The sequence below is a fragment of the Eretmochelys imbricata genome, chromosome 9, assembly GCF_965152235.1.
Source record: "Eretmochelys imbricata isolate rEreImb1 chromosome 9, rEreImb1.hap1, whole genome shotgun sequence".
Lineage (NCBI taxonomy): Eukaryota > Metazoa > Chordata > Testudines > Cheloniidae > Eretmochelys > Eretmochelys imbricata.
In genome coordinates this window covers 9,544,061-9,564,386 of record NC_135580.1, presented here as the reverse complement: position 1 = coordinate 9,564,386, position 20,326 = coordinate 9,544,061, and the positions used below count along the sequence as shown (strand labels likewise).

Genomic DNA, 20,326 nt, shown 5'->3' with positions numbered 1-20,326 from the left:
GCTGCAGGAAAGCCAACAAGAGCATAGACCGCCGCTGCATCCACTGTACAACCACCTGCCCTCTTCCCCAAGTTCCATATCCTCCTCACCCGGATGCCCAAGGACCCGGGGGGAGGCTCCAGGCACCCAGCCACTCCACTCCAGAGGATGGCCCAAGCAACAGAAGGCTGTCATTCAAACAGTTTTGATTAGTAGCGCGGCTACAATAAGCAATGTGCCCTTGTACTTCCCTCCTCCCCCACCCCACCCGACCCTACCCGGGCTACCTTATCAGTTATCTCCCTTTTTTTAATTAATAAAGAAAGAATGCACGGTTTCAAAACAATAGTGACTTTATTTCCTTTGCCAGCTGTGATCAAAGGGGGGAGGGTGGTTGGCTTACAGGGAATTAAAATGAACAAAGGGGGTGGGTTTGCATCAAGGAGAAACACACACAACTGTCACACCGTAGCCTGGCCAGTCATGAAACTGGTTTTCAAAGCCTCTTTGATGCACGGCGCGCATACCTGTGCTCTTCTAATCACCCTGGTGTCTGGATGTTCAAAATTGGCAGCCAAGCAATTTGCCTCAACCTCCCAGCCTGCCATAAATGTCTCCCCCTTACTCTCACAGACATTATGGAGCACACAGCAAGCAGCAATAACAATGGGAATGTTGGTTGCGCTGAGGTCTGACCTAGTCAGCAAACAGCGCCACCGAGCTTTTAAATGTCCAAAGGCACATTCTACCACCATTCTGCACTTGCTCAGCCTATAGTTGAACTGCTCCTTACTACTGTCCAGGGTGCCTGTGTATGGCTTCATGAGCCATGGGAGCAAGGGGTAGGCTGGGTCTCCAAAGATAACTATTGGCATTTCAACATCCCCAACAGTAATTTTATGGTTTGGAAAGTAAGTCCCTTCTTGCAGCTGCTCAAACAGCCTGGAGTTCCTAAAGATGTGAGCATCATACACCTTTCCTGGCCATCCCACGTTGATGTCAGTGAAACGTCCCTTGTGATCCACCAGTGCTTGCAGCACCATTGAGAAGTACCCCTTGCAGTATATATACTGGTTGGCAAGGTGGTCCAGTGCCAAGATAGGGATATGTGTTCCGTCTATCGCCCCACCACAGTCAGGGAAACCCATTGCAGCAAAGCCATCCACTATGACCTGCACATTTCCCAGAGTCACTACCCTTGATAGCAGAACGTCAGTGATTACATTGGCTACTTGAATCACAGCGGTCCCCACAGTAGATTTGCCCACTCCAAATTGATTCCCGACTGACCGGTAGCAGTCAGGCATTGCAAGCTTCCACAGGGCTATTGCCACTCACTTCTCAACTGTCAGGGCAGCTCTCATCTTTCAGGATGGGGGAAAGCAACTCACAGAGTTCCAGGAAAGTGGCCTTACGCATGCAAAAGTTTCACAGTCACGGGGAATCATCCCATACCTGCAACACTATGCAGTCCCACCAGTCTGTGCTTTTTTGCCAGGCCCAGAATTGGCGTTCCACTGTATCAACCAGCCCCTCTGCCGCCATGATGTCCCAATTGCCACATCCCGTGCTTTCAGGAACATCTGTGTCCATGTCCTCCTCACAATCGTCCTCGTGCTGCCGTCTCTTAGCCAGGTTCTGCACATACTGCAGTATAATGTGCGAGGTGTTTACAATGCTTGCAACAGCAGCGGTGAGCTGAGCGGGCTCCATGCTTGCCATGCTATGGCGTCCGCATGGGTAACCCAGGAAAAAAGGCACAAAATGATTGTCTGCAGTTGCTTTCATGGAGGGATGGAGGGAGGGAGAGAGGGAAGGGAGACTGACAACACGTACCCAAAACCACCCGCGACAATGTTTTTGCCCCATCAGGCATTGGGAGCTTAACCCAGAATTCCAATGGGCAGCGGAGACTGGGAACTGTGGGATAGCTACCCACAGTGCACCACTCCGTGAGTCAATGCTAACCACAGTAGTGAGGATGCACTCCACCGGCTTAGTGTGCTTAGTGGGAACATACACAATTGACAGTATAAAATCGACTTCTAAAAATCGACTTCTATAAAATCAACCTCATTTCATAGTGTAGACATACCCTTAGCTAAAGAGGAAAAGGCATCGTTTGTCAAGGCTGCAAAGGTATAAGAGGAGTGAAGATTTCTTAATCTTGGAAGATTACTTGAACCAAGCCACCTACTCTACAAAGTTAAGGTCCACCGTGCATCTGGAAGAATAAGAACACCGCAAAGGTCAGGAAGCCTGACTTATCAGGCTCAGAGGGAGTGACAGATTTAACACAAGACTTGCCTACATGTTTTAGGAGACATCTCCAACCGTTGCACTTCCAGCACTGCAGCTCAGGGGAGTAGCCGTGGAAGGACTCAGGCTGTCACTGGCATTTTTATCTTCTATTTAGATAGCATGAGATTAAAAATGCTGCTACACCATCTATGCTAGTTTACCAAACACTGCTGTCAGTAGTAGAGCCGCATCAGGGGGAGATTTCATAGTAATGTCTTGTGCAGACACAGATACTGTGCCTAAGCTATAGCCAGCAGAGAAAGGGTTGCTGCTGGGGGGCGGGGGGGTGTGTGTGTGTGTGTGTGTGTGTGTGTGTGTGTGTGTGTGTGTGTGTGTGTGTGTGTGTGTGTGTGTGTGTGTGTGTGTGTGTGTGTGTGTGTGTGTGTGTTTAAGCTTGAAAGCTTCTCTCTTTCACCAGCAGAGGCTGGCCCAATAAAATAATATTACCTCACCCACCTTGTCTCTCTAATATCCTGGGACCAACAACGGCTATTATACCACTGCATATTTATTGGAGAGATAGTTAAAACCTTAGTGAAATCTAGTGTGTGTCTGCTGGCTGGGTGAAGTACGCTTTACCGGAGAACAGTATTATAATTGACGCATGGCAAATAATGAACTGACGCCTAAGGGAGATGAGAAATATTTGATGTGTGAAATAAAGTTGATGAGTCTCTGAAAAGGAAATGCAGTGTTCTAACCGTTAGATGGCTCATCTCTTCCCAACCCAACCTGGTATGTCCCTGGTTATTGAGTAGCTCCTTAAATCAAGGAACTGAATTCAATAGTGAGGTTCATAATGATGCACTTTATTAATCATCGTGTGTGGATGGGACATTCCACTCCCCAGGCAGCATATCCCCTACATACTGGGTACTTGATGAGGTCTCAAATGCCTCTGACGTGTAAACCAAACATTTCAGGGACACAGATTAAAACAAACTTCTTTTACTGTGGTCCTAGTCTCTTGGTGTGACTTCCGCAAACAAACAGATTGTCTGATTCTCTGATTTTGCATGGCAGGCTGCATTCCACAGTGTGCAAGGACGGACCTAGCTACGGCACATTTGCACTAAAGATGGGCTGAGGAATTTCGGAAGTGTTTCAAAATAACTCTGTTGTCCAGTAGAAAACGGGTACCAGAGTTAACAGCAGAAGTGACAGCTTGTTCTGGATATCGTGATTGGGTAAGATGGTCTGAATAAGAAATATCAGGTATGGTGAGACCGTCAGTGTCATCCATTGTTCAGACTGCAAACTTTTTTGGGTAACAATTTTGTTGCCTTATAAGCATCTAGTACATTCTGGGTGCTACCACAATACCAATAAATAAATACTACTACTACCTCCCCTGTGAATGGAAATTCACCCTCACAACTACCCAGAACTACTTGAAAATGTCAGTAAGAACGTAGTCCCATTTTGTTATTGTATACCCATCTCTGTCTGACTCGAGATCTCTCAAACTTGCAACACATACTTCACTTCAAAGGTTTTCCTAACCCATTAGGCTGTAATTAGAGTTGGGAATGCTGGAGTCAATCTGCCTGACAAGCAATCTTATCTGAAAACAAAACAAAAAAATCTGTACCAAAGCTTGCAGGCTTAGGAGAGACTACGGAGAGCAGGCAATAATCTGAATACACTATATTCGGCTGTGGATTTCAAAGTCTCTCCTGCTGGCTGGACTTTGACAGAGTCTCATGAAAGAAGATAGATCTTCAGGTCAAACAACAAAGCACATAGTGCTCTTTTTACATTAGATCTAGATTCCAAGTCTTTATTCTCAACCAGCTGGATTTTCACAGGACGGGATGGTAGATATAAAAACAGTACTTTTAGGGCTCAACTCAGAAGCCTCTGTCTCCAACATTCAATCATCCCTTTCCCAAAGAAAAAATCACCTTAAATCTAACCAGATTCAAATCAGTATTATATTACAGTGTAAACCTCATTGCTCCAGATCCTCCTCCCAGATTTGCATACTGGGGGTGGGGGGGGGACCCCTACACAGGGACCTCACTTCTTCCAGGTAGAAGAGGGGGCTCAGCTATCTCTGGCTCAAGCCTAGCTTCTCTCTCCTATAATACAAAGTTCATAGTGTGATTAGGCCCTATGATGGTGTTCCCTGAATAGATATGTGGACACAGTTGGCAATGGGCTTTGTTCCAAGGATAGGTTCCTGGGTTAGTAGTTCTGTTGTGTGGTTGCTGGTGAGTATTTGCTTCAGGTTGGGGGGCTGTCTGTAAGCAAGGAGTGGCCTGTCTCCCAAGATCTGTGAGAGTGATGGATTGTCCTTCAGGATAGGTTGTAGATCCTTGATGATGCGTTGGAGAGGTTTTAGTTGGGGGCTGAAGGTGATGGCTAGTGGCGTTCTGTTATTTTCTTTGTTGGGCCTGTCCTGTAGTAGGTGACTTCTGGGTACTCTTCTGGCTCTGTCAATCTGTTTCTTCACTTCAGCAGGTGGGTATTGTAGTTGTAAGAATGCTTGATAGAGATCTTGTAGGTGTTTGTCTCTGTCTGAGGGGTTGAAGCAAATGCGGTTGTATCGTAGAGCGTGGCTGTAGACAATGGATCGTGTGGTGTGGTCTGGATGAAAGCTGGAGGAATGTAGGTAGGAATAGCAGTCAGTAGGTTTCCAGTATAGGGTGGTGTTTATGTGACCATCGCTTATTAGCACCGTAGTGTCCAGGAAGTGGATCTCTTGTGTGGACTGGTCCAGGCTGAGGTTGATGGTGGGATGGAAATTGTTGAAATCATGGTGGAATTCCTCAAGGGCTTCTTTTTCTTGTGTCCAGATGATGAAGATGTCATCAATGTAGTGCAAGTAGAGTAGGGGCATTAGGGGACGAGAGCTGAGGAAGCGTTGTTCTAAGTCATAAAAATGTTGGCATACTGTGGGGCCATGCGGGTACCCATAGCAGTGCCGCTAATTTGAAGGTATACATTGTCCCCAAATGTGAAATATAGAGGACTTTTGTACAAGGAAACTCTTTCTGGTGGACACCAGGAAGACTGGCATCCTCAGAGACAGTTAGTAGTTCCAACTAAGTACCGGGTCAAGCTCTTGAGCTTAGCCCAAGATCATCCTAGTGGCCATGCTGGGGTGAACAGGACCAAAGAGCGTTTGGGGAGGTCATTCCACTGGGAGGGAATGGACAAGGATGTTTCTACCTATGTCCGGTCTTGTGAGATATGCCAAAAAGTGGGAAAACCCTAAGACCAGGTCAAAGCCCCTCTCCAGCCACTCCCCATCATTGAAGTTCCATTTCAGCGAGTAGCTGTGGATATTCTGGGTCCTTTTCCGAAAAAGACACCCAGAGGAAAGCAGTACATACTGACTTTCATGGATTTTGCCACCCGATGGCCAGAAGCAGTAGCTCTAAGCAACACCAGGGCTAAAAGTGTGTGCCAGGCACTAGCAGACATTTTTGCCAGGGTAGGTTGGCCCTCCAACATCCTCACAGATGCAGGAACTAATTTCCTGGCAGGAACTATGGAAAGCCTTTGGGAAGCTCATGGGGTAAATCACTTGGTTGCCACTCCTTACCACCATCAAACAAATGGCATGGTGGAGAAGTTTAATGGAACTTTGGGGGCCATGATACGTAAATTCGTACATGAGCACTCCAATGATTGGGACCTACTGTTGCAGCAGTTGCTCTTTGCCTACAGAGCTGCACCAGATCCCAGTTTAGGGTTTTCACCATTTGAACTTGTATATGGCCGTGAGGTTAAGGGGCCATTACAGTTGGTGAAGCAGCAATGGGAGGGATTTACATCTTCTCCGGGAACTAACAGTCTGGACTTTGTAACCAACCTACAAAACACCCTCCGAACCTCTCTAGCCCTTGCTAAAGAAAACCTACAGGATGCTCAAAAAGAGCAAAAAGTCTGGTGTGATAAACATGCCAGAGAGTGTTCCTTCAAAGTAGGGGACCAGGTCATGGTCTTAAAGACGCTCCAGGCCCATAAAATGGAAGCGTTGTGGGAAGGGCCATTCATGGTCCAGGAGCACCTGGGAGCTGTTAATTATCTCATAGCATTCCCCACCTCAAACCGAAAGCCTAAGGTGTACCATATTAATTCTCTAAAGCCAGAGAATTAAAGGTTTGTCAGTTTATAGCCCAGGGAGGAGATGACGCTGAGTGGCCTGAAGGTGCCTACAACGAAGGGAAAAGTGCTGGTGGCGTGGAAGAGGTGAACCTCTCCATGACCCTTGGGCGTATGCAGCGACAGCAGATCAAGGAGCTGTGCACTAGCTATGCGCCGACGTTCTCAACCACCCCAGGACTGACTGAAAGGGCATACCACTCCATTGACACAGGTAATGCTCACCCAATTAAAGTCTAACCTTACCGGGTGTCTCCTCAAGCTAAAACTGCTGTAGAACAGGAGATCCAGGATATGTTACAAAGGGGTATAATCCACCCCTCTGGCAGTGCATGGGCATCTCCAGTGGTTCTAGTTCCCAAACCAGATGGGGAAATACGTTTTTGCATGGACTACCGTAAGCTAAATGCTGTAACTCGCCCAGACAACTATCCAATCCCACGCACAGACGAACTATTAGAGAAACTGGGATGGGCCCAGTTCATCTCTACCTTGGACTTAACCAAGGGGTACTGGCAGGTGCCGCTAGATGAATCCGCCAAGGAAAGGTCAGCCTTCAGCACACATGTCGGGCTGAATTAATTTAATTTACGCCCTTTCGGGCTGCGGAATGCATCCGCCACCTTCCAAAGACTTGTAGATGGTCTCCTAGCGGGATTAGGAGAATATGCAGTCGCCTACCTTGACGATGAGGCCATATTTTCGGATTCCTGGGCAGAACACCTGGAACATCTACAAAAAGTCTTTGAGCGCATAAGGGAGGCAGGACTAACTGTTAAGGCTAAGAAGTGTCAAATAGGCCTCAACAGAGTGACTTACCTTGGACACCAGGTGGGTCAAGGAACTATCAACCCCCTACAGGCCAAAGTGGATGCTATCCAAAAGTGGCCTGTCCCAAGGTCAAAGAAACAGGTTCAATCCTTCTTAGGCTTGGCCCGTTATTAAGGCGATTTGTACCACAATACAGCCAAATCGCCGTCCCACTGACAGACCTAACCAAAAAGAAACAGCCAAATGCCATTCAGTGGACCGAAGAGTGTCAGAAGGCCTTTAACCCGCTTAAAGCGACACTCATGTCTGACCCTGTACTAAGGGCCCCAGACTTTGACAAACCTTCCTAGTAACCACTGATGCGTCGAGCGTGGTGTGGGAGCGGTTTTAATGCAGGAAGGACCGGATCAAGAATTCCACCCTGTAGCGTTTCTGTCATAAATATAAAGGGAAGGGTAAACCCCTTTAAAATCCCTCCTGGCCAGAGGAAAACTCCTCTCACCTGTAAAGGGTTAAGAAGCTAAAGGTAACCTTGCTGGCACCTGACCAAAATGACCAATGAGGAGACAAGATACTTTCAAAAGCTGGGAGGAGAGAGAGAAACAAAGGGTCTGTGTGTCTGTCTATATGCTGTTTTTGTCGGGGATAGACCAGGAATGGAGTCTTAGAACTTTTAGTAAGTAATCTAGCTAGGTATGTGTTAGATTATGATTTCTTTAAATGGCTGAGAAAAGAATTGTGCTGAATAGAATAACTATTTCTGTCTGTGTATCTTTTTTGTAACTTAAGGTTTTGCCTAGAGGGATTCTCTATGTTTTGAATCTAATTACCCTGTAAGGTATCTACCATCCTGATTTTACAGGGGGGATTTCTTTACTTCTATTTACTCCTATTTCTACTAAAAGTCTTCTTGTAAGAAAACTGAATACTTTTTCATTGTTCTCAGATCCAAGGGTTTGGGTCTGTGGTCACCTATGCGAATTGGTGAGGCTTTTTATCCAACATGTCCCAGGAAAGGGGGGGTACAAGTGTTGGGAGGATTGTTCGTTGTTCTTAAGATCCAAGGGTCTGGGTCTGTAGTCACCTAGGCAAATTGGTGAGGCTTTTTACCAAACCTTGTCCAGGAAGTGGGGTACAAGGTTTTGGGAAGTATTTTGGGGGGAAAGATGTTTCCAAACAGCTCTTCCGCAGTAACCAGTAATTGTTTGGTGGTGGTAGCGGCCAATCCAAGGACAAAGGGTGGAATATTTTGTACCTTGGGGAAGTTTTTGACCTAAGCCGGTAAAGATAAGCTTAGGAGGTTTTCATGCAGGTCCCCACATCTGTATCCTAGCGTTCAGAGTGGGGAAGGAACCATGGCAGTTTCTCAGCAAGAAGCTGTCTGAGAGGGAAAGCAACTGGTCAGTCAGTGAAAAACAATGTTACGCCATTGTCTACACTCTGGAAAAGCTACGCCCATATGTTTGGGGACAGCATTTCCACCTGCAAACCGACCATGCTGCGCTACAGTGGCTTCATACCGCCACGGGAAATAACAAAAAAATTATTCAGTGGAGTTTAGCTCTCCAAGATTTTGATTTCAACATCCAACACATCTCAGGAGCTTCTAACAAAGTGGCTGATATACTCTCCCATGAAAGTTTCCCAGAATCAACTGGTTAAAATCATCCTTGAGATGTGGAAAATATTGTTAGTCTTTATATACTTGGTAGTATATTTAGAGGTGCATGTGTCTTATTAACTCTGTTTTTTCCAAGAGCTCCAGGAAGAAATCCCAGCCAGCGTTTCACCCTATCTATGATTTGGGGGGCATGTCATAAATATAAAAGGAAGGGTAAACACCTTTAAAATCCCTCCTGGCCAGAGGAAAAACCCTTTCACCTGTAAAGGGTGAAGAAGCTAGGATAACCTCACTGGCATCTGACCAAAATGACCAATGAGGAGACAAGATACTTTCAAAGCTGGAGGAGGGGAGAAACAAAGGGTCTGGGTGATGCTTTTGCCGGGGTCAGAACAGGAATGGAGTCTTAGAACTTAGCAAGTAATCTAGCTAGATATGTATTCAATTACGATTTCTTTAAATGGCTGAGAAAATAAGCTGCACTGAAGGGAATGTATATTCCTGTGTTTGTGTCTTTTTGTAATAAGGTTTTGCCTAGAGGGATTCTCTATGTTTTGAATCTAATTACCCTTTAAGGTATTTACCATCCTGATTTTACAGAGGTGATTCTTTTACTTTTTCTTCTATTAAAATTCTTCTTTTAAGAAACTGAATGCTTTTTTTCATTGTTCTTAAGATCCAAGGGTCTTGGGTCTGTGGTCACCTATGCAAATTGGTGAGGATTTTTATCAAACCTTCCCCAGAGAAAAGGGGTTAAGATTTGGGAGGATTTTGGGGGGAAAGACGTTTCCAAACGAACTCTTTCCTAATAATAATAATACTGGTGTTAGACATTTGGTGGTGGCAGTAAAAGTCCAAGGGCAAAGGGTAAAATAGTTTGTACCTTGGGGAAGTTTTAAGCTAAGCTGGTAAAAGTAAGCTTAGTCAGTTTTCATGCAGGTCCCCACATCTGTACCCTAGTGTTCAGTGATATATGCCATCATGTGCCAGCAATGCCCCTCTGCCATGTACATTGGTCATACTGGACAGTCTCTACGTAAAAGAATAAATGGACACAAATCAGACATCAAGAATTATAACATTCAAAAACCAGTCGGAGAACACTTCAATCTCTCTGGTCACTCGATTACAGACCTAAAAGTGGCAATTCTTCAACAAAAAAACTTCAAAAACAGACTCCAAGGAGAGACTGCTGAATTGGAATTAATTTGCAAACTGGATACAATTAACTTAGGCTTGAATAGAGACTGGGAGTGGATGGGTCATTACACAAAGTAAAACTATTTCCCCATGTTTATTCCCCCCCCACCCGCCACTGTTCCTCAGACGTTCTTGTCAACTGCTGGAAATGGCCCACCTTGATTATCACTACAAAAGGTTTTCTTCCCTCCCTCCCCCCCACTCCTGCTGGTAATAGCTCATCTTAAGTGATCACTCTCCTTACAGTGTGTATGGTAACACCCATTGTTCCATGTTCTCTATGTATATAAATCTCCCCACTGTATTTTCCACTGAATGCATCCGATGAAGTGAGCTGTAGCTCACAAAAGCTTATGCTCAAACAAATTTGTTAGTCTCTAAGGTGCCACAAGTCCTCCATATCTAGCTAGATTACTTACTAAGTTCTAAGACTCCATTCCTTTCCTGTTCCCGGCAAAAGCTTCACACAGACAGAGAGAGACCTTTGTTTCTCCCCCCTCCAGCTTTGAAAGTATCTTGTCTCCACATTGGTCATTTTGGTCAGATGCCAGTGAGGTTATCCTAGCTTCTTCACCCTTTACAGGTGAAAGGGTTTTTCCTCTGGCCAGGAGGGATTTTAAAGGTGTTTACCCTTCCCTTTATATTTATGACAGACCCATTAAAAAAAAAAAGGCTATACACAGAAGTGATTAATGTTGATGACTTCATACTAAGGCCCTGAGGGATGCTGCATGCCATATACCTGACTTGTCACTGAGAGTGTAAAAAGCGAACGATGAAAAGAGTGAGCTTTCTGAACTGCCTTTGACAGCACTTTGTGTATAGTCAGTTTCATTTTCCCTTGCATCATTTACTTATGCAGTTTATCCCCTTGCTGAAAATAATAAACATAAACAGGGGAATAGAAAACTCTTTATAAATGTTTTAAAAGAAATTAACAAAAAAAATCAGCACATAAACTACAAAGGTTGCTCTGTCAGGAACTGAAATTTTTAAAAATGAGTCATTTTTAAAATATTCCAGTTGACCTTGTCCCTTTCAATTTTTTAAAAGGAATCGAACCTGTAGACTAACCTAGTTTACCATTAGATGTTGGCATAGGTTCCAACAAGGGAGAACATTCTTAAAAAAAAAAAAATCTCTGGAGTCCTTTATCATTAAAAAAGGGGAAATTCGAGGGAATATAGAGGATCAGAGAGACAAATATGAAAATTTAAGCCACCCCAGCTCTAACCATTTCAAATTGGGAACTAAACTAAACTAAATATTAGTTTTGGGAAGTTGTTGCTTCATAATTGAGTCAGCAAGTTTGTCAAAATAGGTCAGTGAATTAGTTATGTGCCTTTTGTACAATGACATCAAAAACACTCTATTTTTTTTCATTTCAGTGTTGTCATATTGAGTACTTCCAGACCACTCCTCTGACCAACTCAGTTCCCCTGTCATAAATATCATATATGAACTGCAAAATACTACAGTAATGCAACGTTACAGTAATACAGTTGGACTAAGTCCAGAAATACACATATTTAGGTTTCTACATTAACTTGGTCACATTGCACACTTATAGTGCCAGAGCTTCAGGCCCATTAAATTACTTTGCCACCCTCATGGTGAAAAACCAATCTTAACAGGAGCTTTGCGAGCCAGTGGAGGATTTCCCCCTTTGTTAGGGATGTAGGACTGCTGCAGTGACTTTTACATTCTTCCCTCCCAGCCCTGGGTGTAGGGAGCCTTATTATGCAATGTTGTAGATGGGATTACAAGTAGCAATTAGAAATGAGTCACACTGTTTTCACAGTTGAAGATTCCAGCTTACTGTTTTAATTTATTCTCAGTTTACCTATTTAAATGGAAGCTGAAAATAGGACAAATTGGTGTCCCTGGCGAAACTACTGATCTGAAACTTTTCAGAAATCTATCATCAAGCAGTACCACTTTCTACAATGAAAGGAAACAGAAGAGGTGATAGACCAAACCTATGAATCTGCCCATTAAGGAAGAGAAATGAAAACGGAAAGAAAGACTTTTTAAAAATCTTAGATAACCAAACCTATGAACTCTGACAGAAATCACAAAAAGTAAATTGGTGGGGATAGAGGGATAGGAAAAGAGTATTTTAAATTATTTATAGATTTTTCTCTATTACTGTTATTTAAACATCACTTAGATAGCATGGTAAAATTACACAGCACTTTATAAACAAGTTCCCTGGCAGAGAGAGTTAGCCATTACAAAGAATCACATTTTGTATTGCTACAGGATCAGACAGAAGAAAAAAGTGTCTGGGAAGGAGAATACAAAGCCCTAGTAATATTAAGAAACACAGCAGAAGGAAAAAAAAAAAAACAAGTGAAAGGTCCTTTAAGCCTTTAAAGATTTCCCCAAATAAAATCCACCAAAGGAAAGCAACATAATTTAGCAGGCTGGAAAAGGAAATCTCACCCTGGTTCTGCCCCTACCTTGCTGTGTATCCTTGGCATGACAATTAACATTCCTAGTTGGCTCCATTTCCCTATTTGTAACATGAAAATATCACTTACTTCACAGACGTGTTGTTGAGATTGTAAAGGTATATGAGCACTAAGGATCATTATGATCAGAATGAAAATCTCTTATTAAGTTGCTGATGCTGTCAGGTGTTATTCACATTCAGTCAGGTATTATTCACATCATAGTCATGTGAAAGAAATAAAGGTAGGCTAATAAGCCTGTGCTCTTATATCTTGGCATTTAATAACACATCTCAAATTGCCACATCTATTTCCTTTTCAGAAGCACCTGGCACAGTTTTATAGAGACAGTTTAACTTCATACCGATGAGTTATTTCCCCTATGTATTTTTCCTTTGTGAGAAAATTTGGGTCAGATCTTGTAGTGCCTTTTTTAAAAACAAAAACCAGTCTTATGGCTTTATAAAAAAAATCACATCTGAAACATTTACATGTATTTTTCTTTCTTTAAACCAATTAATCCAAATCAATCATTTTCTGAGATTGATTTAATTTTGATCTACAAGAATTAAAAGCAATACCCTCAGGCCAATTTAAATTCAGTTTTTTGTAAAAACCAGAGGGTCAATTTCAAAAGTGCTTGGCACCTACTGTTAGCAGCAGCTGGCGCCTTTGAAAATGATGCCCAGGAAAGATCAACAGAAATATTTCCATGGGTTTTTAAAAATCAGTTTTAAAACAGTTTTTCTAAACACTCCTCTCCCTCTGAATTTGCAACCCAAACATTGCAGCACCATGCTGGTGCTAAAAAGCCAGAATAAGTTAAACTGGTTTCCTTGTCTAATAAGAGGAATGCGATAAACCAGCCCCACCAACGGCAAGTTAAGGAATCTGATTGTAAAAGTCTTACCATGTAAATGATCTAATGTATGGTCACTTACACAAGGAAAGCCAACGTTCCCATATGTTTTTAACCTTGAAAGGGAACATTTTATCTTTTAGAGTTCTTTCCTGCTTGCCAAAATTGCTAAAGAACATAAGGGCAGGGGCACAGGAATAATTGTGATAGTGGGGGGTGCTGAAAGCCATTTAACCAAACTATATATAATCGAAACCACTTCAAGCCAGGGTGTGTGGCAGCACCCCTGGTCCCAGCACCTATGTAAGGGGTGAAACAGCTTTACTCCCTCTCCTGAAAAGTACTTTAGGAAAGCACCTGGAGGACCAAGCAGGAGAATCCCAGCATTGCAAACACTGAGGGGTCTGTGAGAAGAGCAAAGGGATTTGTGTAACGTCACAGGAACCACAGCTCCATGCTACGACTGCGATATTTTGGAAGAAAGAGATACTGTCATCTAAATTCTTGCGGCTTGCTTTCTGGAGCAAGCTGATTGGCTAATGACCTCACTGATCGTATATGCTGGATCTCTGTGCGAAGCGAACGAGCCAGACTGGCTGTAGATGGTTAAGAGGGCAGGGAGCCCAGGATTTTTGCTGTTCGGTTTTCTTTCTATTTGATCGGGAAAGGAGATGGGGGGGAAAAGCTAATATCCAGCTTTGCTGATTGAAAGTAGCTGACTCCGTGTCGGGTAAGTGTCTTTCTCTCTATGAAGTTTGCTTGGTTTATGAAAGTGATCTTATTTTTAAAGTCCACGTAGAAAACATTCCGCCTTTGTTTCAAGCGATCACTGTTTGTTTTAAAACTCTGGTTTTCATTGAAAACCAATATCTGAAACTAACTTGAACGCATACTTTAAACTTTTACTTTTCTGGCGTTTTCATGTTCTGAGTCAAACCGTTTTACAGCTCGCTTGTTCCAAGTGTTTCCTTTTAAAACTCCTCTTGTTCTTAACTTCGCAGTGAATATCTGAGTTAAAAAAGGGTGCTCTCTCCACATTTTAAACTACTTCTTGCAGCGCGTTCTGCTCGAATGAATACAGTTTAGAGTGAATCTATTCGAACTTTATTTGGTATGGACTGCTAAAGGAGAGATGTAATATACTAGAAGTTAGCTAATCAGACCGGGCTGTTGCTCTTCATTGGTGATCATCTAAACACCCTTCTAAAACAAACAATTTTTCTATGGCCCCCTTGTGGATCTCCCCGCCCCGCCCCTTCCATGGAGGGAAAGCTTGCAGCTCGACAGAGAAACAAGCCATTCAAAGTGGCGGTGGAGTATGAAAATCCCTTGTTTCCTCCCTCCTGAATCCTTCTCAGCCTCCTAGCTCTTCTGATTATTTCTGCTGTTAAAAACTTCAGCGGCTGTTCCTACGTCTACCCAGTAAAACAAGCAAATCCGGCTCAGAGAGTTTCTTTGCGGCTAGGTAGATTGCAAAATACAACCTCCCATCTGAGCACGGCTGAAATCCTCCTAGTAAACAGGCAACAGTTTCTCTCGGAGAGAGATTCTCCTATCCAGAGACTGTTGTATTCCTTGAATCTTTAGAAACCTGTGTCTTTTTCCCGCTTGGAGGGGTGGACAAAGGAATCCTGCCTCTCAACTTTAGATCAAAGTAAAGCATTAAAGTGGCACTGCAATAAGGCAAAGGAAACTTTTTGTCCTTGCACGTGAACGGACACCTGATTTTGCAGCCTGAATACAGGTTTCCATTGTGCGTTGTGGATATATCTGTCCCCTAGCCGAGAGGGAGGGCTTTCCCACAGTAACTTCCTTTGTTTCTTCAGGAAAAAAGGAACTGTGCCCCTGGCTGGCCACGTGGTTGCAATTTGCTCTCTACCGCTCTCTACCGATGCCGAGCGCACACCCGGAGCTAGCTCGGCAGCCTTGGTCACCACATCCAATACTAACTTGATTGCAAAGTGTGCTCATCTTCCCAGGGATGAAACCGATGTAGTTCCTACAGAAGCTACTGTAAAAGCCTGTAGAACTCAAAGGAGTGATATATTTTTCTAGAGGGGTTTTCCTACCACCCCATATAATTCCAGAGCAGGGATACTGTTGAAAATTTTTTCAGACTTTCCCTCTAGAGTGGAGCAGACAAGGCTGAATGAAACTCAGCAGCAGCTCCCGCCAGAGTTGCGAGGACTGGGATTTTACGTGGAAATAGGTGGTGCCCCTTCATACGACCTCTAGATCTTGTTCACAACCTCTGGACAAGGCTTGGAGTTCGTGGCTTCAGATTAGGGGTGGGGGAATTTGTGTGTCACGTTTTGGGGGATGTGGATCAGAAAGTGTGGCGGGGCAGCACAGACTTCTGCTAGCCTTGAATTCTTGCAGCCCTCTTTGGTCTGGGCCAATAGAAAATGGTGGGAGTTGTGGAGCATCTTTCTTAAATCCTAATCTGCATTGGGTCTTTGTGGGTTGGAATTTGCAGGAAGGCTGCTTACAATTCCTTGGGGACTTGAACCAGTCAATGTTGTTTCATACAGCTTCCCCCCCTGCTCCATGAAATCCTGACTGAAATGGCTGACAGGCGCCCAGTGTGAGCAGGGCCCCGTGAAAGAAAGGGGTGCCCTAAGAAGCTGTGGAGGCTTTGCTTTTTTCTTGGGACTTGAAAGGAGTGCAGGCAGACTGTGGGACCTAAGAGTTTTTGGAGAGTCTAACCTCTAACTTCTATCCCCCTGGGATGGCCAAGAGTTAGGTTTCCTTGTAATCCTATGGCTAGTGGGCGAGGAAACTAGTCAATTTTAAACCCCCTAGGCCTGATTCTCTAAGGCGTTGCATTTCATGGCGTTAATTTACACCTGTGCAAAGTGGCTGTAAAAAAGCTACTATTTTTGAATTAGCCACACACAGCAGTGGAGGATTGGGACCAGTGAGCTTTCTGCCCCTAATGGGCTTTTCCCATGTACAAGAACACGTTAGTTTTGTGACTACAGTACCATTTATGTCAGTTGATGCAGTCCCTCCTAGCAGCAGTGTGTATAAGTGCCCAAATCCATTGCAATTGCTTGAGGGGGAGGGAGTTTCTTCTGTCCTATCATCTCTAATGTTTTGTATTTTTTTCCCCATCCTCACCAATCTTTTTTTTCTCATTGCAGTTGGAAAGGGTCATCCTAGAAAATGAAGGAGCAAACTTCTAAAATTCAAAATTATTTGCTCCTGTGAGCTTTTTTTTTAATATGCATAGAAATGCTAGCCCATACATGGGGGAACAAAGGGCAGCTAAAACCTCACTGATGTGACAAACCAGATGGATAGTATGGTTTCACAGTGAGCACAGAAAAACCTCAAAGTTCATGACTGGTGTCTGTCTGGAGACAAGTTTTCTGCCAGGTTGGACTGATTTCAGTGTGAAGTTTGGAGGTGTTTCTGCTATTAAAAAAAAAAATGTTAGTTACAAAGGCACTGTTGAAGACAACTAAAGTGAACAAAAATAAATAAATAAAACTCTGCACCCATAACTTTCAGTGGTTGTACCTACTGCTTAGTAAGGTAGAAAATCTAATTTTGAGCCTCTTTTAGTGGAACAGAGATGTGACTTAACTGTGCTGTCTTAAATTACTGTAGAAATGTTTGTTAGAAGCAAGATGTTTGGTGCCAAATGCTGGCCACTGTGGTAGTCAGGTCACACTATCTGAACCTGGCCAAACTGGACTAATGACTATGGGGGAAAAAAATCAGAACATTAATTACCCAAAGGCAGGGGAGGAGTATGTGGAAATTCCTGAATTTTAGTGTCTGAAATACTGTAAACAGTGGGCTACTGCATCTACATGCTTTGGTTGCTGTAGAAACAAAACAATAAAGTTCTTTACATATGAAAACAAGTGAGATCCATGCCCTAAAGAACTTGCAATCTAAATACTGATCCTAACTGAGAGCTTCATCTGGCACCTGTAAAAAACATAGAGTTTGATAACATTGAGCTTTTTCTTAAAACTTCTCACTGTTGCATTGTCCCTGGGGTGGCCAAAACTACTACTTCCATCGATGGTAATGCAGGTGGAACTAATGCACTTGAGCTGCAAAGAAAAGGTAAGTGTAGCAAGGCTTTGGTATCCCTGAGGCCTTGTGTACACTGCCACTTTGCAGCCCTGCAACTTTCTCCCTCACTGGGTGTGGAAAAATACCCGCTCCCCCTCGAGTGGGGCAAGTTTCAGCTCTGTAAAGTGGCAGCGTAGACCATGCCCCAGTGCTGGGAGCCGCTCCCCTTGTGGGGGTGGATTTTGTTTTTCAGTGCTGGGAGAGCTCTCTCCTAGTGCTGATACCGCGACTACACGGCCGTGGTAGCGATTTAACGTTACTAGCGAAAACATACCCAGAGTATCTTACTATCTACTTACATGGCCTACATAATTGTAGTATCTCTCCAGTAGCTAGGAGTAATCCTGTGGAGGACTCTTGAATGAGACCCCTCAAACTCAACTCTGTATTCAATGGGGAGTCGGTGCAGAAAATCTAGATTGGGTGTTGGAGATGTGTTCACTAAGCAAATGGGCTGCTGCATCTTGTACGATGTGTTTGGTTTTGCTCTGAGTTACTATAACAAAGTCTAGTGCTCACATGAGGACATAGATCACTGTGGCCACATCTGTGTCTGACAGGATGTGGGTGTAATTTTCTGGTTGCTGGCAGAAAGAAGTGAAAGTCAATGCTCAAATAGTGATGGAAGAATCCTAAAACAGCAGTTCCCAAACCTTGTCCTTGCATGACCTCATTTTCAGATGTATTGCTTCCTGCGATCCTATGCCACATGGAGGATGCTATTTTACTTTACAAAATGGCATCCTTTGCACAGCATGACCTTATGGTGCGTGCGAGGTCATGCTTACATGAAGATCACCATGGATAAAATGGCATCTTCCATACTCGGGATTGCCACAACCCCATCTGCTAAGGAAGTGACCCCATTTGGGGTTGCAACTCAGTGTGGGAACTGCCTTCCAAGAGCTGCAGATTGACCTAACAGGACACTTTCCCTCAAGTAGGGAATCTTTTAGAAAAGGCAGATTTTTTGTGACGCATTTCCCTCTTAACAGCATCACCTCAGTCTTCCCATCGTATCTACATTTTTAGACCTATTGTGTGGCATAACATTCGAGTGTGTTGTGGCATCTAGTCCTTGGGGCACGTATACTAGTCCAGTCTGTCAACTTTCCCAGGTCAGGCTTGGTTGGCTACTAGGTCCTTCAAAAACTGACTTCTTTACAAAAACTTGGACAAAACATGTTTGTTCTTGTGAAATTGTCAGGGATGCTAAAACATGCTCTGAAAACATTCTGGACTTGGAAGGTGGACCATGCATCCCTATCAGTCACCTTGTGCTCAGCAATAGCCCCCACGCCATCTTTAACACTAAGTCCTATTTTGCTAAGGCTGTGGTAGAGGGGGATGTCCCTTCACCAGTGGCATCTTTAACTTTCCCAGGGATGGCTGGGACATGGGCAGAAGAGATTTAGATCAAACTACTGCATTGCCTTAATTTTTTAAGACACTTACTCAATCTGGGACTTCAGTCTGAAAAACCTGTCTCCCCACGTGTTCTGTTCAGTTCCCAGATAGCCTCACCTGTGCAACATCTTGTGAAAACTATCATGAATTACCTTTTAAAAAAATGTAAGGTCCCTTGTTACTTGCGTTACTCCTCTTATTTGCTAAAGAACTGCCAATTATCCCACAGTTAATCAAGGGGAAGATTTTTTTTTTCTTCCAAAGTAAAAATTGTTGTCCACATCTGACAATGTTTTTACTAGCTGCCTGCACTGGTGCCTACATATTACAATGATGGGTGCAGTATTTATACTTCTACAAACTAGACTAAGGGAATATACAGCAACTAATTTGTCATCAGATTACTGATTCATATGGGAGTGACTAACTTCCCAATGCTGGTATAGCTGCCTTAGTGTTAAGACTTGTCACTTGGTCTCAAGTAAATTACATATACTTGAATACATCATTGTTTGATGTTAAATTTAATTTGCCAACCTGACTCTCTCATAATGCACATCTGTTCTTGTTTAATCCTCCTCCCCTTCCTGCTGCCTGTCTCCTTCATGCCTTTCCCTTCCCCCATTCTATATCCTTTGGCTCTCTCATCCTTGTCCCTTTCTCTCCTGCGGCTTATATTTAGTGCTCACTTCCCTGCTGCTTCTCTGCCAACTTCCCTTTTCCATTCAAATCCTTTTTTAATACATTTTCCACTAAACCTTCCCATAGTTATTCTCCCCCCCGCCCCATCCTAAAGCGGTGCCAGAATCAACTCTTCCTGTGTATTCTGTAGCTTATTGTCTGTCTGACTTGAATTCAGAACTGCCGGTTTGTTCAGCTCCATACAAACATGAAGGGAGCCATGGCTCTTACTCCAAAGAGCTCACAATCTGTCTCTAACTAATGCCTGTAGCCACAAAAATACTGTCTTCCTCTGTCCTTCACTAGCGCTCCAATTAGCAGCTCTCTAACGTAGTAATGGGAATCTAAATGCTGTGACAGAATAAGCCTGATTCAGAATGAAGTCCAGGAGGTTATTGATTTACACAGTTACGAGCTATTTCACTGTATTAGTGACGATCATGAAGTCTCCAAGAAACTCCCATTATTTGTGTATGTGTATAAGAATAGTGTGCATTTGTCTCTCCTTACCTCGTGCTAGGAAAGCTCTAAGGGCTTTTTGTAATTAGTTGAATTTCCTGAATTGAGCCTAACACATACTGTACAGCCAACTGCTTTATAGGGCACCACCAAGCAATAAACTGTTTGCTACCCATTAGAAATAATGGGAATACTGTGGCAAGCTGGAGATGATGAAAGTGCCAAAACAGGAATTGTAGAATGATGCCTTGAGACACTTTGCTGTCTTGGCTGCTCTGTCCTGGGCCTGTTCTGTTTTTTGTTCTTAGTATCGCACTCATCTACTTCTAGGTGGTACTGTCTTTGTTTGTTTGTTTTTAATAGTAAGTCTACCTGTCTTGCAGAAAGGACTGG

At 43.6% G+C, this 20,326-nt stretch overlaps 2 protein-coding genes across 2 annotated transcripts in view; one reads left to right on the top strand and one right to left on the bottom strand.

The window, feature by feature from the left end:
* MCF2L2 (MCF.2 cell line derived transforming sequence-like 2) overlaps window positions 1–20,326 on the bottom strand; it is a 308,714-nt gene that overhangs the window by 80,074 nt on the left and 208,314 nt on the right. The gene's annotated exons all lie outside the window — the stretch shown is intronic.
* Window positions 13,903–20,326, top strand: part of B3GNT5 (UDP-GlcNAc:betaGal beta-1,3-N-acetylglucosaminyltransferase 5) — a 34,478-nt gene continuing 28,054 nt past the window's right edge. The window contains exon 1 of the mRNA XM_077826651.1: window positions 13,903–14,027. The gene's annotated coding sequence lies outside the window, so the exon portion shown is untranslated. The remainder of the gene's footprint in view (window positions 14,028–20,326) is intronic.